Source organism: Peromyscus californicus, unplaced genomic scaffold, assembly GCF_007827085.1.
Source record: "Peromyscus californicus insignis strain IS unplaced genomic scaffold, ASM782708v3 Scaffold_7__1_contigs__length_154581171, whole genome shotgun sequence".
NCBI classification, from domain to species: domain Eukaryota; kingdom Metazoa; phylum Chordata; class Mammalia; order Rodentia; family Cricetidae; genus Peromyscus; species Peromyscus californicus.
The window spans coordinates 99,883,890-99,900,183 of NW_026294595.1; the positions used below are offsets into that span (position 1 = coordinate 99,883,890).

The 16,294-nt window shown below is 42.8% G+C and overlaps 1 protein-coding gene across 2 annotated transcripts in view; it reads right to left on the minus strand.

Annotated features, from left to right (window-relative positions):
• The window catches only part of Fbn1 (fibrillin 1), a 211,211-nt gene that overhangs the window by 192,938 nt on the left and 1,979 nt on the right, over window positions 1–16,294 (minus strand). The window lies entirely within an intron of this gene.

Consider the following 16,294-nt stretch of genomic DNA (forward strand, 5'->3'; position numbering starts at 1 on the left):
TTTGAATGAAAACTAAGTGCAAAGTTTCAACAAAGCAATGTCTACTGACTAATGTGACATTATTCGTCCATATGCCTCTGGAGTTTCCAAATCTTTATAGTCATACCCACTGGAAAAAAACAAAAACAAACAAACAAACAAACAAAAAATAGAGCCCTGGTATCTCCTGAGAGATTTTTTTTTCCAATGGATGGTAGATATACCTCCAGCCTTTGGGAACAATGTCCATCTGCAAGATGCAGCCCTCGCACTGACAGTGTACCTAGCACAGGCACACACTACCCTCACCAACACTCAAGGAAGCTCCTGGATGGCTCTGGCTCTTGTGTCCTTTAGAAAGAGAGGCTGGCTGTGCCGGTGGATTTTGCAATCTCTCATTCAAATCACGAAAGCTATACTCAGGCATTAATTAGTTATGGTTTCTATTGCTTTGAGGAGACACCATGACCAATGGCAACTCTTGTAAAGGACAGCATTTAACTGGGGCTGGCTCACAGTTCAGAAGTTTTGGCCATTATCATCCCGGCAGGAAGCATGGCGGCACACAGGCAGACAGGGTGCTGGAGAGGTAGCTGGGAGTTCAACATCCAGATTAGCAGGCAGCAGGAAGGCAGTGAATTGCTGGGCCTGGCTTGAGCATCTGAGACTTCAAAGCCCACCCTTAGTGACGCACTTCCTCCAACAGGGCTGCACCTACTCCAACCATGCCACATCTCCTAATAGTGCCACTCCCTTTGGGGGCCATTTTTATTCAAACCATCTCAACTCCTGAGGCAGAAATGCTGAGATGAGGGTATAAACATTTCCTTCTGGACACTGAGTGAAATTTATGTTAAAAACCTCTTCTTTCCAACTGTAGTAAAAAACAGTTGCCAATTCTTTATAGCATCCTTGTGTGAAATCTCTTCTCTTAAAATAAAAATAAACCAGAGTGGTGCTGCACATCTGTAATCACAGTAGTCAAGAGACTGAGACAGGAGGATTACCATGAGTTTGAGTATAGCCTGGGCTACATACTGTACTCAGATGACTAAGGTCATCCAGAACTAAATGGCAAGACCCTTTCTCAAAATTAGCTAATTTTAAAATAAAATAAAACCTTGTTTCCATTTTGACAGTTATAGAAGATCAAGGAACCAAAGGATTCTGGCTATGGAATAGACCTCCGCAGAGTTATCTCCTTTCATTTGCCCCTCAAGTGCCAAGTTCACCCTTTAGAAACTTCCCACAATCTTCAACCTTGTGACAGCCAATCATTACTATTCCATGTTTTGCGATTTTTCTATATCCCTTAGGGTCATGGATCAAAAAAGCAAACTTGGCTGGCTATGAACCTTGAGTGTACATTCAAAACTACTTTACAAGCTTTACAGCATTAACAAACAAGCAAAGAATGGCAGAATAAGAACATTTCCTGAATAAATCAGTGGTTCTAGAAGATGAACGTCGATGGCTAAAGTCATGGAGGCAAAGACTTGCATTATAAAAGTGCTTCCTAGAAAAAGAGCACAACCCATTTATCAAGTCTTCTTAACAAAAGTTTGCAGAGTTCCCAGCAAACACAATAAGCCCACATCAGAGGAACGCAGTGCCTAGGCTAGGAAAGGCGCCATAGCAGCACACTCCAAGAGTGGCCCACAGTCTAGACACTACCACCCTCCAGTCATGCAAGGAGTCTGGGCTGGAACGGAAGTCACCTTTCTGCACTGAGAAAGTCTTACAATGGAAAGACGCCAGTTGCACTGAAGAATGTTCTTAGTGCCTAGTGACTTTACCCCTAGACACATCCTTCTTTTCAGATAACCAGTACAGGTTGGCAGACTGGCACTGTGAGCAGCCCTACTGCTGCCACTTTCTTCTAGAAGTAGATTATCAGGAGAAAATGAGAGAGAGCCAATCTGCATTTTAAAAAATACATAAAGGGTGCTGGAGAGATGGCTCAGAAGAGCACTGACTGCCCTTTCAGAGGTCCTGAGTTCAATTCCCAGCACCCACATGGTGGCTCACAACCATCTGTAATGAGATCTGGCGCCCTTTTCTGGCATGCAGGGACACATGCAGGCAGAACACTGTAAACATAATAAATAAATAAATAAATCTTTAAAAAATACATAAAGGATGCATAAACCAATTACAAAATATGGACTTTATTTAGACTCCAATTTCAATGAACTATAAAAATAAAAAGTATGACTTAATTAAGGAGATTTTAAAACTCACCACATATAATATTTAAAAACCAATGTTAAATATGATATTGGTGTTGTATTTATGTTTCTTGAGGAAGTCTCACCTTTTAGAGGTTGAAATATTAACAAATATATGAAATGTGGTGGGCATGTGGAAAGAGCACTGTCTATAAAATGCTTGCATGGGAACGTGGGGACCTTGTTGGATCCCCAGTACCTGCTTTAGAGGCCAGGCACAGTAGTGTGTGTTCATAATCCCAGAGCTGGGGGACAGCACATAGGAAGGTCCCTGGGGCTTGCTGGCTAGTCAGTCTAGGCTACTTTGCAAGTTTTGATGACAAGGAGAGACCTCAATCCAATAAAATAAAAGGGGTGGGTGTCATCTAATGAATGGCACCCAAGGTTGTTCTCTGGCCTCTACATAAACGTAGATACCCACACCAACACTCAGACACACAAAAGAATGTTTCAGGGGTTCACTTCAAAATAATTCATAGCGGCAGGAGAAGTAGATAAAACAAGATTAACTACATGAGTTCGCGCGTGTGTGTGTGTGTGTGTGTGTGTGTGTGTGTGTGTGTGTGTGTGCATGTAAGTTGTGTAAGTGCAGTATACCTGTGTGTGATATGCCTGTGGATGTATATAGACACAGGTTCCCATGCCCATACATGCAGAAGCTAGAGGGGACATCGGGTGTTCTTCTCTATTACTCTCCACTGACTCCCTTGAAACAGGGTCACCCACTAAACCTGAGCTGGGCTGGTGGTCAACAAGCACCAGCAATTCTCCATCAGGTGTATGCACCCATACTCAGCTTCCTGTGTGGGGTCTGGGGATTTGAACTCGGGTCCTCACGATGGGAAAACAAGCGCTCTCACCTGTGGCACCATCTCCTCAGCCCCAAGTCTGACTTTCTAATTGAGAAATGGGAAGCTAAGATGTCCCTGCCTCTTCCTCCCTAGGTCTGTACAAACCTGACAGTCCTCACATTGAAAAGTTAAACAGCGACTTTGCGGTATCATCGGGTCCATCCTGACTGCCACAGCCTTTGATAGTCCATCAACTCCTTGCTTATTTCCTTCCTTCTTTTCCTTGACAAATCATTTATATCTGGTGTATGCCTCAGTAGTCCTCAGAGGGACCAAGACCCAGACTGGAAATGACAAGAGCCCAAGCCAACCATCTCCAACAACTGATGAGAACTAACCATTGTGAGGAGGATGCTGACCAGCTGGGCAACCCGAAAACGAACAGCTTGAGCAGACCTGTGCAAGTCCTTAAGTGTGCCGGCCATGACCCATTCTCACAAACACCCTCTATCTTTCTCAGTGATGAACCCGTTCGTTAAGAAATGCACTTGAAGGGAAAGACATTGGTCTGTGTTAGGCCTAGAGGGGATGGATTTGGGCTTTTCTGTACCTGGAAGTGGTCACAGTTTACAGTGACAGGGAATATAAAATGTGCAGGATGGCATCACTCAGCAAGGAATCCCCAACGTTTCCTGACACTTCAGTGAGTAAGAAGGTGTAATCATTTGTTTTCAAGGAAAAAAACAAATGAGAAGATGAGTTAGCCTGAGCTCAAACACACCTAGAGTCTTGCTTTCAAATGTTCAGCCATGTCTAGACTGCTTACAAAAGGATACAATGACTTACATATTTTTATAAGAGTACAGAAAAAAAATTCAAAGTTTTAAAGGAAATACTTATTTTATTTTAGGTTCATTTTTCTCCTGGAAGTTGATGAAGCATAGAAAATACTCATATTTGCTTTTATATTTTTTATTGTTTTTAAATAAATGTTGATTGTCATTTGGTTACCTATAATAGCATTCTATCCACCCTCGTTGCCACACGGAGACACACCAGACACTGTACTAGGAATGTGTCCTGCACGTGTCATTAAATCTTGGACAACGCAAAAAGGTGTGTGCTATAATTTTGTTTACAAGGTAATAAATGAGGCTTACAGAGGTCACGCCACTTGCCTGAGGTTTCTTCCCAGTAGGTGGTGGAGCCAGGATCTGACCCAAGCATGTCTATCCCCACGTTCCCAAACCTCCCTGAAAGCATGGCCAACGGTGATTAGTGTTCATTGAAAATGACTCCTCTATCTTTTAAAATATAGTCCCACAAGCAATACCACTCTACCCCATTACCCACAACCAGGCTCAAACAGGAAACAGTGTGAGGTAATTATAGCATATCCCCTAGCCACCAGCTCTGGGGTTTTATGACTGAACGGCCAAATCACTCCTAGCCAACTCTGCAGGAAATGTTCAGACACTTTCTCGGATTCCAGCTAAAACGTCCACTGTGTGGCCCTGGGGAGTAGAGCGCTCACAGGGTGGTAATGGGATATACAATTTGCAAACTCGAGGGCAGGGGCCTAAACTCTCGGGTGTGAAACAGCAGCAGTGCGGGGGAGATTAAAAACTACTTGTGGACTTGAAGGGTGTATGTCAATTCTCCCCTTGCCTGGCCCTTGTCCACATCATCTCTGACTTTACCCGTATGCATAGAGAAAGCTATTCTAAATGGTAGGTCTGTCCAGAGTTGTTGAAAAGAAGAGTACTATCAATGGCTTGAGAAGTGTGTTCATTCTGAAAGCTAAGGATCCAGTCCAACTCAAACACAGCTAATGCTCAATAAAATTGTCATTAAAATTAAGCAGGTGTTCTCTAAACTTATGGGGGGCTACAGAAGAAAATGCAAGAATTCAAAACAATGTTTTCATGTTGGCACATTTATCTCAAAGAGTCTAACTGCATAAATCAGTAACTGGATAACTGAATATGCAAGCTATAAAGGAAAAGATTGTGCTTAACTGCAATCCAGAATTGTCTTAGCCCATGCCAGATCTCCAGATCCCTCACCTGTCAATTAGAAGTATGAGGGTTGGGTGGGGACACAGAGGGGCGAATCACTCCTTCGACTCCCAGAGATGGCTCCTGCTTTCCTTTTGCCTAACTCTCTCCCTGATGCCTTTATTAAACTAGGCTCCTTTAGAAACCCTTCTTCCTCCCAAGACTACTTAATGGAGCCTTTCATTGATGGGCAGGTAAAAGCAAATATCTAAAATCTACTGCAGAGTGCTCTCCTACCAAGTGTCGCCTAGTGAGATACTGATCTCCCTGCGAAAGAAGAGAGAGAGAGAGAGAGAAAGAAAGAAAGAAAGAAAGAAAGAAAGAAAGAAAGAAAGAAAGAAAGAAAGAAAGAGAGAGGGAGAGAGATAGAGGGAGGGGGAGAGAGAGAGAGAGAGAGAGAGAGAGAGAGAGAGAGAGAGAGAGAGGAGGGAGGGAAGAAAGAACTCAAGTACACTTGGGCATCGTGTCACACACTTACAATCTCATCACTTGGGAGGCAGAGGCAAGGGGATGGCTGACAAGTTCAAAGCCACCCTGGTCTAAACAGAAAGTTCTAGGCTAGCCTGGTCTATATAGCAAGTTCAAGGTCAGCCTAGTCTACATGGTGAGACCATGTTTCCAGAAAGATAGAAGAGAGAGAGGTGTGGGCGGAGGAGAAGGGAGAGAGACGGGGAGGGAGGGAAAGAAAAGAAGGAAAGTGCCATGCTCACTATGTCAGAGGTTATCTCATACCTAGAATATTAGAAGACTTGAAGACAACAGTCAAGTCTCCAGAATATGAACACAGAAAGACGTGATGCACTACCCAACATCATGCTTCTACTTAAACCAGATCTGTCCCTCTGTGGTTTCTACAGCTGTGACATAAAGAAAATCTGTACCACAGGTGCTTTTGAACGGCCTTTCTCTGGGTCTTGGCTAGCATCTAAACGCTCCTAAAATTCATCTCTCTCTAACTCATTTGTAAACATGCTTTTCACAAATGCTACCAAGAAAGACTTTGAAGGTATTCCCAAAGGGGCTGGAGAGTGAGCGCAGCAGTTCAGAGCACCTATTACAGAGATCCGAGTTCGTCTCCCAGCACCCACACTGTGTGACTCACAGGATCATGCCTTCTTCTGAACTCCTTAAGTACCTGCACCCACAAGTACACAGCCACATACGCATACTGATGATTAAAAATTAAAGAAATTTTTTTAAAGGTATTCACAAAGACATAATCCTGTTGAGGTCTGGCCACGCAATCTTATAAATTAGCACTGAAAGGACACAGCTAGCTGTGGACATCAGCCATTGCCCACAGTACTATTTACACAGTGCCACATTCACAGGTGCATAATAAGCCATGGGTAAGCCTGCCTTCCCACTGCATTCCTTGGGGTATTTGCATGGAATCTTTCCTGTCTTGGACTGACTCTCCTTCAGAAGCCCTAAAAAGGCTGAAGGCCACAGGTCACTGCCAGGAGTGAGGAAGGTGTCCCTGGAAACTCGGCCTCTGTTCTGACCAGCCCGAGCCCTTGGCTGAGAGGCTCTCACTCCAGAACCTTCTCCTCTAGCCTCGCTTAGCTTTCCTCCTTCCCTCCTATAACAAAACCTTACTTGTATTTTTCTTCTGGAAGATTCCAAGTCTCCCACATAAATAGGCTTCCCTGTTACTGAAGATGCATTTATTTTTCTTAATTTTCAAACTCTAATATTTCTCTCTGCCCTATTTTATTTGTAGCTGCAGTTATAGAGTTACCTTTAAAAGAAAAGAAGGAGGAGATGAAGACAATGTGGATGATGCTATAAAAGCTAAGGCAGATCCAGGCTGGGTGGCGGTGCCTGCAATACCAGCCCTGGATGATGATGTAAAAGCTAAGGCAGAGCCAGGCTGGGTGGCGGTGCCTGCAATCCCAGCCCTGGATGATGATGTAAAAGCTAAGGCAGATCCAGGCTGGGAGGCAGTGCCTGCAATCCCAGCCCTGGATGATGATGTAAAAGCTAAGGCAGATCCAGGCTGGGTGGCAGTGCCTGCAATCCCAGCACTGGGCTGGTTCTGTGTGGCCACCTTTGTTACTGTTGTTTTTGGCCTCTGCCTAGGATCACAGGCTTGTCACCACACTCAGCCTGGCAAAGCCAATGCAGGAGAGTCATGAGTTCAAAGGCAGCCTGGACCACATAGTGATAATGTGTCTTTTAAAAAAGGAAAAGGATGAAAGTGGAAGGAATAGAGGAACAAAGATAGTGATGAGGAAAAGGCGAAAAAACAAAAAAGAAAATCGTCCTTGGGAATGGGCGCTTTATTAATATAGAGATTTTCATAAAACTTAACAACAGACCAAGTGTATCCATAGGGCTGACATAAATCCTGTCTCCTGACACCAGTGTCATAAACGGCGATACTATATTTGGAATTCGATGTGTATATTTGAATGTAAGTATGACTGATGGTCTAGGAATTCACAGCCCTCCAAAACACTGACCCAAACCACTTGTCTAAGGGGGCAGTTCTCCCACCCTGTCTGCCCTGTCTGGAATACATTTCTGGCTGGAAATGGTGGAGATGGGGAATTTTCCTTTCTCCCTTCTGCTCTGAGGGGGCTGAGTAAACAGACTGAGTGATAACTTCAACCAAAAATACCACTTAGTTGAGAAAGTTGCAAAGTCACAGGAAACTTAAAGCCAGATTTGCTGTGGGGTAGAATTGGCACAACCCAAGTCTGATCTGGTTTTCTTCTGTGACAATGTGGCCACTCCTTTTAGACAAGCGTGAGGCAGCTCAGCTCCTTGACAGTCTCAGCTCCACGGGCGACTGCAGACCTATAGTTGGTTATTTTTACAACCCCTGGTTCCAACACCAAAACAATAAACAAAAACAAAATGGGACAATTATCCAACAAATGTAGAAAAACGTGGCTAAATAAATAAATAAAATTGAAGGTAAAATCCCTGTAGAAGCAAGCACAAAAATGCTGAGTATTTAAGTTAATAAACCAGAGTGGTTGCACATCAACCACTCTAAAGGGAAGGAGTCTGTGTTTTTAGCGCTCATATGTAAATAAATGCACCCGGTCATTGACTGCAATCTCATTTCTGATGGCCACATGTGATTTCAGCGGGGAGCTGTGCATGAGGAGAAAGTACTGTTCTTAAACGAGATCCAACTGGACTGTGCTGCCATGCTATCCATAGAGCATTCTTATTCAAACATCACACAGCAAAATACAATGACAAGTCCACATCCTCACCGTCTACGGAGAACAAGGCCAGGCAGACTAGATCAAACTGAAATATTGCATGATCCCCCTCAAAGTCCATTGCTTCATTCTGCTCACTTGTCCCCAACAGTGGTCACAAGAGTTCCCCCTTACACTGCAGAGCACACTGCTCCTCACATGCAAAGGGAGCATCTGCTGTCCAGGCCCTTGAATCTGGGCAAAGCCTGTGTGATGGTTTGAACAGGAGTAGCCCCCAAAGACTCATGTGTTTGAATGCTTGGCCCACAGGGAGTGGCACTATTAGGAGGTGTTGCTTTGGTGGAGTAGGTGCGGCCTTGTTGGAGGAAGTGTGTCATTGGAGAGGCGGGCTTTGAGATCTCATATATGTTCAAGCTACACCCAGCGTGGCAGTCTCCTTCTGCTGTCTGCAGATCAAGATGTAGAACTCTCAGCTCATTCTCCAGCACATATCTGCCTGGATATCACCATGCTTCCCACCATGATGATAATGGACTAAACCTCTGAAACTGTAAGTCAGCCCCAATTAAATGTTTTCCTTTATAAGAGCTGCTGTGGTCATGGTGTCTCTTCACGGCAATAAAACTCTAACAAAGGCAGCCTGCAACTCCCATGGAATTCCAGGGCATACAGTTACAGGTTAAGTTTGAGCAGAATCTAGTGGCTTCCATTTTCATGCTCATGGGAGGGAGATCCAGAACTTCTGCATAAAGAGGCTGACTTTGTTTCTGGGAGACCATGCAGAAAGGCCACCAATGGAGGACAGTCGGAGACCACAGGAAGTGAGCTGAGGAACTCAGTCAACACTCTACATGAGCCCATCTAAGCCCAGCCAGCCAGCCTGAAGCCATTTGAGTCATACTACATTAGAGATACGGGGTTCCAACATGCCACCAAGAGACAGCCCCGACAGACGCAACCTTGAACAAGGCCTACCAACTGAATCAGGGGCTCAGTTTTCCCATTGACAAAAACACACTTAAAGGCTTCAGCTTAAGGGGCAGTCCCAGGCAGGGGACTACATGAGAGAGAATTAAAACCCGAGAAACTCTCACCAGAGCCAAACTTATTTCTCTCTATTCAGATAAGTCACACTAAGTTAAACAGAGAGGCAGCCCTGCACTTACATGGAAGCACCCTGATATCACTCACCCTGACCAACAGACACTATGAGGTGCAGAGACCAGAGTCTCTGTCTAAATTCCTGACCCACAGAACTGAGAAGCCATAAAGTTGTTCGAAGTGACTTCTTACATAGCAAAAGACAGTCAAAACATCAATGAGAGTCGGTGTCTCCTGGGAGTGGGTAGCCAAGGGTGATCTGTGTCCTGTTCTTTTCTCAGAGATGGGCCATTATGTCTTCATGTGTGAGAAATTTTCATTTCTATGTAGATAAGAGCATTCTAAATGCCTCCTCCCCTTTGCCTCTTCACACCAACTGCTCAGTTGTACCACCTCTGTTGTGTCTAGGGCAACTGAGCCTCTTCTTCTTCATCATCAAGCCCCCTGCCTTTGCTCAGATCACCATCTATTCTATCTGAACCCCACATTGCTCCTTAAACTCCCCGCCTCTGGTCTCTCTGCACTAACCACACGGCTTTCACACCACTGCTTCGGTAACACAGGGCTGATCCTGCAGCCATCCTGGAGCTCGGCTCATCTTCACAATAGTCAGGAACATGATGTTTCCGCTGACCCCTCTCTGCCCTGAATGGCATCATCTCTTTGTGCAGGCTCACAAGGTGTCAACCCTCAGACCACACTTCACAGTGCCAGTCAGATCCCTTAGCACAAACTCTGCCTGCTGTGCCCAATGACCCACCATCCCAAACACTTCAGATCCTCTTCCCCTTGGGTCTTTTTCCCTCGTCTTCCCCCGTTATGTCAATTTTCCATAACCCCTAATTCGTATAATTGACCTTACCCAGTCAGTCCATCAAAATTGATCTGTAACCGATCATCCACAACTGTCTGCTGACACCTCCCTTATGCCCGATTCCTAAGACTCCTTAGGGAAATAAAATACACGAGGCATCTACCTCCCCATCCTTGAGGGCTTCTCGGTTGTGGTGGACAGCCACCATTTTATTGTACAACCAGAGGCTGTGGAACTCTCTGTAAAGGACCAAACAGCCAATATTTCGGTTTTTCTGTTCTGTCATGTCTGTCAGAGCTACAGCACTCAAGTGCTACAAGGCCGGGCGGCACTGGGGTAACGTGCACTCAGGTGTCCGGGCTATGCGGCAATAAAACTTCCTTCTCAAACACAGCTTGGTCCATGGTCTGCAGACCAGGGAACTTCTACTATCAATCACATCTTTTCTGATTAATCCCTTTCCAACAGTGCTTCTGTTGGCCTGTAACAGGAGACACCTTCAACAAATGTTGAGCTGTGCCCACAGGAGAATGTTCCAGGGGAAGAAGGTGTCAAGAGGATAAAAGAAAGAAATTTACCAGCTATAAAACTTAATTTAGACGAGAAGCAACAAAATGCTAAGTTAAAAGTTCTGTGAAGCCAGGTTTCCTAACTCCAGTTGATTTCCCTAGGGTAATGACTGGACCTCTACATTCTTTGTTTGTGTTTTGTTTGTCTCCAACCTGTTCAATGTGCAAAGACGTTTAATCTCCCTCATAAGGAGTTGTGCATTAAGGGATTAATACTGTCAAAGTGCAATCATCATGGATGCACCAAAGCTTGCTATTTTAACAATAATTGCTTGATTTAATATTTAAAAATTGGTTGTGAGTTTGCAGGTAAGAAATGTTAAAAAAAAATGAAGCAAATAATTAAATAATTCATTTTGCCAGCAAGAATGTGAGATACACATCAGCCTCCCTGAAAAGAGATATATGTTGCATAACTCTACCTAAGAAACATTTCTTACACAGAATTTGAAAACAAGAGATTCTGGATGATATAATTAATACATAATACTCTCAGCTCAGAAACTGGAAAGTACAGAAGGTTGTGCCTGTGATAGTTAGTTCCACCTTAGTGAAAACACAGCCCTAATATTAAAATATAATACATGCACCATTCAAGGTGCCTGATGACCCTGACATCTTATGATCCTTTCTGTTTTATTAATGTCTGGCTGAAGTCTCAGAAAACATTTTTATTTAACTAAGTAATAAGATTAACCATACTTAGGATTTTTAAACTCTTACTAAAGAATATTAGAAGTGTTTAATGGAATTTCACCAATATCTTAGTCATGCATCTTATATCTTAGCCCACTGACACAAGAAATCAAAACCATAACAAATTAATTAATGAAGAAACTTGAATATTAAAGCATTAAATATTAAAATTGCTCATGTTTGTCAGGAGGAATAGATTAAACAGCCCACCTTAGAGACACAGTGTGGATTAGATGAACTACTAAACAAAGAACATATATAGAGCAGTGTCTGTCAGAAACACTATCGAAGCATCACTTCATACAGTATTATTACACAGGGTCCTGAGTCACTGTTTAGAGATACGATCTTCTTACTTTATAATGCTGTGAAATGGGTACATGTTTAATGAAAACTATACTTCACATTTTGAGTTTTGACTTCCCCCTCCCGCGAATGACCAATATATGACTCCAAGTCCTTGGCAGCATTTATTGGGGCTGAGCTCCATCAAATCAAGGCACATTGGTGCTGCAGTTGTGGTTGGTTAGCCTAACACCAGACCCTGTGCCTTCGGCTGCTTCTCTGTTAGTGGTTCTTGATCATCTGTAAACTATGAAGCCCCTCCCAAGCCATGCGCTACACATCTCTGGTGTTCCACTCAGCTAAGTAAAGACTGGTCAATCGAAGCTTCTGGAACTAGTGATTCTTTGAGAGTCATTTAATGATATTGGTAGTAAAATGCTTGCTATTTGACTCTTGCCTCTTGGACGATTTTACAAATTAGTGGGAAATGGAAATCGAGTCTAGGGGTTAGGGAGATAGCTCTCACAGTAAAATGAGGGCTTCGGTTCCATCCCTAGCACCAACTTAAAAAGCCAGACAGGCAGTGCAGACCTGTAACCCCAGCACCAGGAGGCAGAGACAGATGATTCTCTGGCGCTTACTGGACTGTCAGTGTAACCTACTCAGAGAACTCCAGACCCTCGGGAGAAATTGGGCTTCAAAATATAAGGTGGATGGCTCCTGAGAAATGATACCCCAAGCAGACCTCTGGCCTCCATATACATGTCCAATACGTCCCTGTGCACCCACACACACGTTACACCCACACACACAAGAACACACACACATCCCCATACATAACCACACAAGAGACAATCACGTTTTAATAATCATGAAACAACAAATGTTCACAGACCTTCTAGGACAGGCTTGATATATTATTGATTTCAGCTTCCTCAAAGAACGCTATTAAAGTAAGCCCATTTGCTGGGCAGTGTCTAGAATCAAAGAAATTGTTAAAATAGTTTACTTGTCTTCCAAAAAAGCATTCACATTGAAAACCAAAGCTAAAGCTCCCAGAGTGTCTTGGGTAAATTATTTGGTTTTGAATGTATATTTTAATTGTTTAGCATTTTGTTTGAGTAATTATAGGTTATAAATATAATGCTATGATTTTTTAACAAGGGAATGTTTCAATATTATTTAAAATTCCAATTAAGCGTGAAGATAGGGCTGTACTTCCATTCACTTCCCCTCTCAAATCATGATACTGTATATGTTGACGTATGTTTTTATTCATTTACCTCATTAACAGCTTACTCATTTCTTTAAATTATCTCTTTGTCCAAAAGGCATAGATGAGATAATTTAAAGAAATGAGTAAGCTGTTATAGATGAGCCGGGCGGTGGTGGCGCACGCCTTTAATCCCAGCACTCGGGAGGCAGAGGCAGGTGGATCTCTGTGAGTTCGAGGCCAGCCTGGTCTACAGAGCGAGATCAAGGAAAAGGCGCAAAGGTACACAGAGAAACCCTGTCTCAAAAAACCAAAAAAAAAAAAAAAAAAAAAAAAACAAAAACAAAAAAAAAACCAAAAGGCATAGATGAAAAACTCAAATAAATATTTCATCTCTTTTTATTTAAAATGTGGAATTACATAAACCTCAGCTTAAGAAAATCTGTTTTTTAATTCGTGTCCCAATATATTAGCTTCCTCTTTTCATTAATGTGAAAACCACAGATGCCATTGTCAGGGGCTTCCCCCGTGTGTAAGGACGAGACTGTGACTTCAGATGAGTCTTCAAGCTATCTTTGTGAGTCAAGTGAGCTCTGAGTCAAATCCTCTGTCCTCCCCATCCAATTTCATTAAGAAAGACTTCCGTAATTAAGAAGTTTGGAGTTTGCCATCACATAATCTACCCTGGCTGTGAACTGTTTCATATGTGTTTTTCTGGGAATAAGAACTCTGAACAATGTAAACAAATAAAGACCAGAAAGAAGCATGAGAAGGGGGACAAACTTTGTAAACCACAATGGGACTCCTGCGCCTGTCAACTGTCAACCTACAAATCTATCAACCTGTCAACCTGTCAGCCTGTCAGCTTATCAACCTGTCAGCCTGTAAACTCATGAACCAGCAACAGGGACACAAGACTCATTCCCTGTTACTGGAGACTTGGGAAAAGAAGTTTCAGTTTAAGGAATGTTTCCCTTTGACATGAAACTGTAATATTTCCTTATTTGGGCGTTAAAGCAATAAGGCAATCATAAAGAAAGGGTGCATAACTACTGCTTTCTAACTAGAATTGGTTTATTGGTGATGGTGGTGGTGGTGTTGCTGGTGGTGGCAGTACTGGTGGTGGTGGTGGTGGTGTGTGTGTGTTACTGAGTCATCTTCCTTTTTTTTTTTTTTTTTTTTTTTTTTTTGACTAATTGAAGTATTAAGGTTTAGCCGAGAAAATTCCTATGAGCTGAAATGCAGAGTTAGGACTGCATTATTTCTCATCAAGTCATTTCACACATGCTAAGCAATGGCCAGGCAAAAGAAAACTATTATAGGTGTTTACTATTGGAAAATGATTTTTAAACTTGCAAACTTTGGGCCAGTGAGACAGCTCTGTAACAGGTAAAGGTGCCCACAGCCAAGCACGTCAGCCTGAGATCAATACCCAGAACCTAATGATCGAGTAAGAGACTGGATGTCTGCAAGTTGTCCTCTGTGTACACACACACACACACACACACACACACACACACACACACACACACACACTGTATTGCACACACACATATAATAAATAAGCAGAATGTAAAAATAAATAAACATGCAAATTTTCACTGGAAAAATTGAGGGAAAACATTGTTTTTGCTGAGTGAATGGAGAACATATTGATTCCATCTTTTTAAATTTTCAAAAAAAAATAGAGGATTTCCTGTAAAAGCAGAAATTGGCAACTTACTAAGAAAACACAGCAAAAGCTGGGAAAAAATTTTAAGGATCCTTAAATTTCCACAGTGGAACAACTTTTGCTGCCCAGTGAGAAGAGAAAAAGGGAGACAACACCTGCCCTGGGATGCGGGGGAGAAGCCAGCTGGGGCGGCACACCTAGTGAGGGAAGCCGGGCCCCCCAGTCTGCAGAGCGAGGGAGAGGACAGGCAAAGGACACACACAGGTCTTAAGGCCAGGACCTGTCACATCAGAGGAAAAGCCAAAGGCAACAGGACACCGTATGCCAGACGTCGGTGAATGGATACCCGCGAGGTGTCAGAAGTCATAGCCCCCGCCTCACACAAGCCTTGGGGACTACAGACCACCTCCACTTCAGAAGCCCAGCATGTCCATCAAAGCAGCGAGCAGGTATCAGCACAGTCAGGGGTTAGCTTTGAACTAGACAGCTTTAGTGAGCACACATAGAAGCTTTAAGTCACAACTGTGCAAATGCCGTGCACAGCCTGCTCTTCTGATGGTTTACGCAGCACAGCACGGCTGAAAGACCATCCTGTGAGACTAACGGCAGTGAGCAAAGAGACTTCAAAATCCGCATCAGAATGAGTAGTACGTTTAGAATCTGTAAGAAAACCTTGACCCAGCAGCTCTGCCTACATTACTTTGTGCCACAGATAAGCTTATGCACATACATGTAAGTATACAGAAAGATGTTGTTAATAGCAAAATATTTATTATAATCTCAAGAGCTGCCATTTGGGACCTATTCCACAGTATCATGGGAATCTACAAGGCAAGAGAACACAAGTTAACAGATGGATACACTGAAGATGTATAAAAAGTGAAGGCCCACATTATATACAGTACATCCACTTAGTAAAAAACAGGTGCACACATATATGTTCATATGTGTGTGTGTATATAACATGCATATATGCAATGCATATGTGGCTATGTATATATAATATATACAATAATATGTAATATATGTAAAATATATAATTGAGGTATCTGAGATGTAGGAGGGAAATACTTTTAATTGTATATCCTTTAAAATTATTTTACCACATCTATACATAGAAATAGACACAGAAAACCTTATAACATAAGAACTAGGAATGCTCATAATGGCTGTTCTACTAATACTATGGGTTAAAAAAAGATTTATAAAAACTACAATCTCTCATTTATATATACACATATGTATATGTGCATTTATGTTTGTATAGATGTGAGCAATGCCATCACAATAGATACTAAGATGATAGTATGCACCAGAATTAGAGTTTGAAAGAAAAATGCTGAGCCAAACAAAGCCCTCTTGAAACATGTTAAAATCAGCTTTTCCACCCATTTACTGAACTCTCTACCAGCCTTCTACCCAGGGCAACTGTTGTCTGATGCTTGGTCGGGATCAGTAGATTTTATTGCCAATGTTGTTGGAATTCTGGGTCTGTTTCCCACAAAGGTCAAGACAGAACTGATTCTAGCTATTTGGGGGGATCAAACAATCACAAACGTATGACCACAACATAAGCGCTTTGCACTGATGCTCATCTGGTCCCTCGTCCAGACAAGGACTCAAAAACTGTTCCATAGACCCCACTTCTGCTTCTTGTACTGAAGCCATTCAAACACAAGATTCACTACATACACACAAAACAGTCCCCCC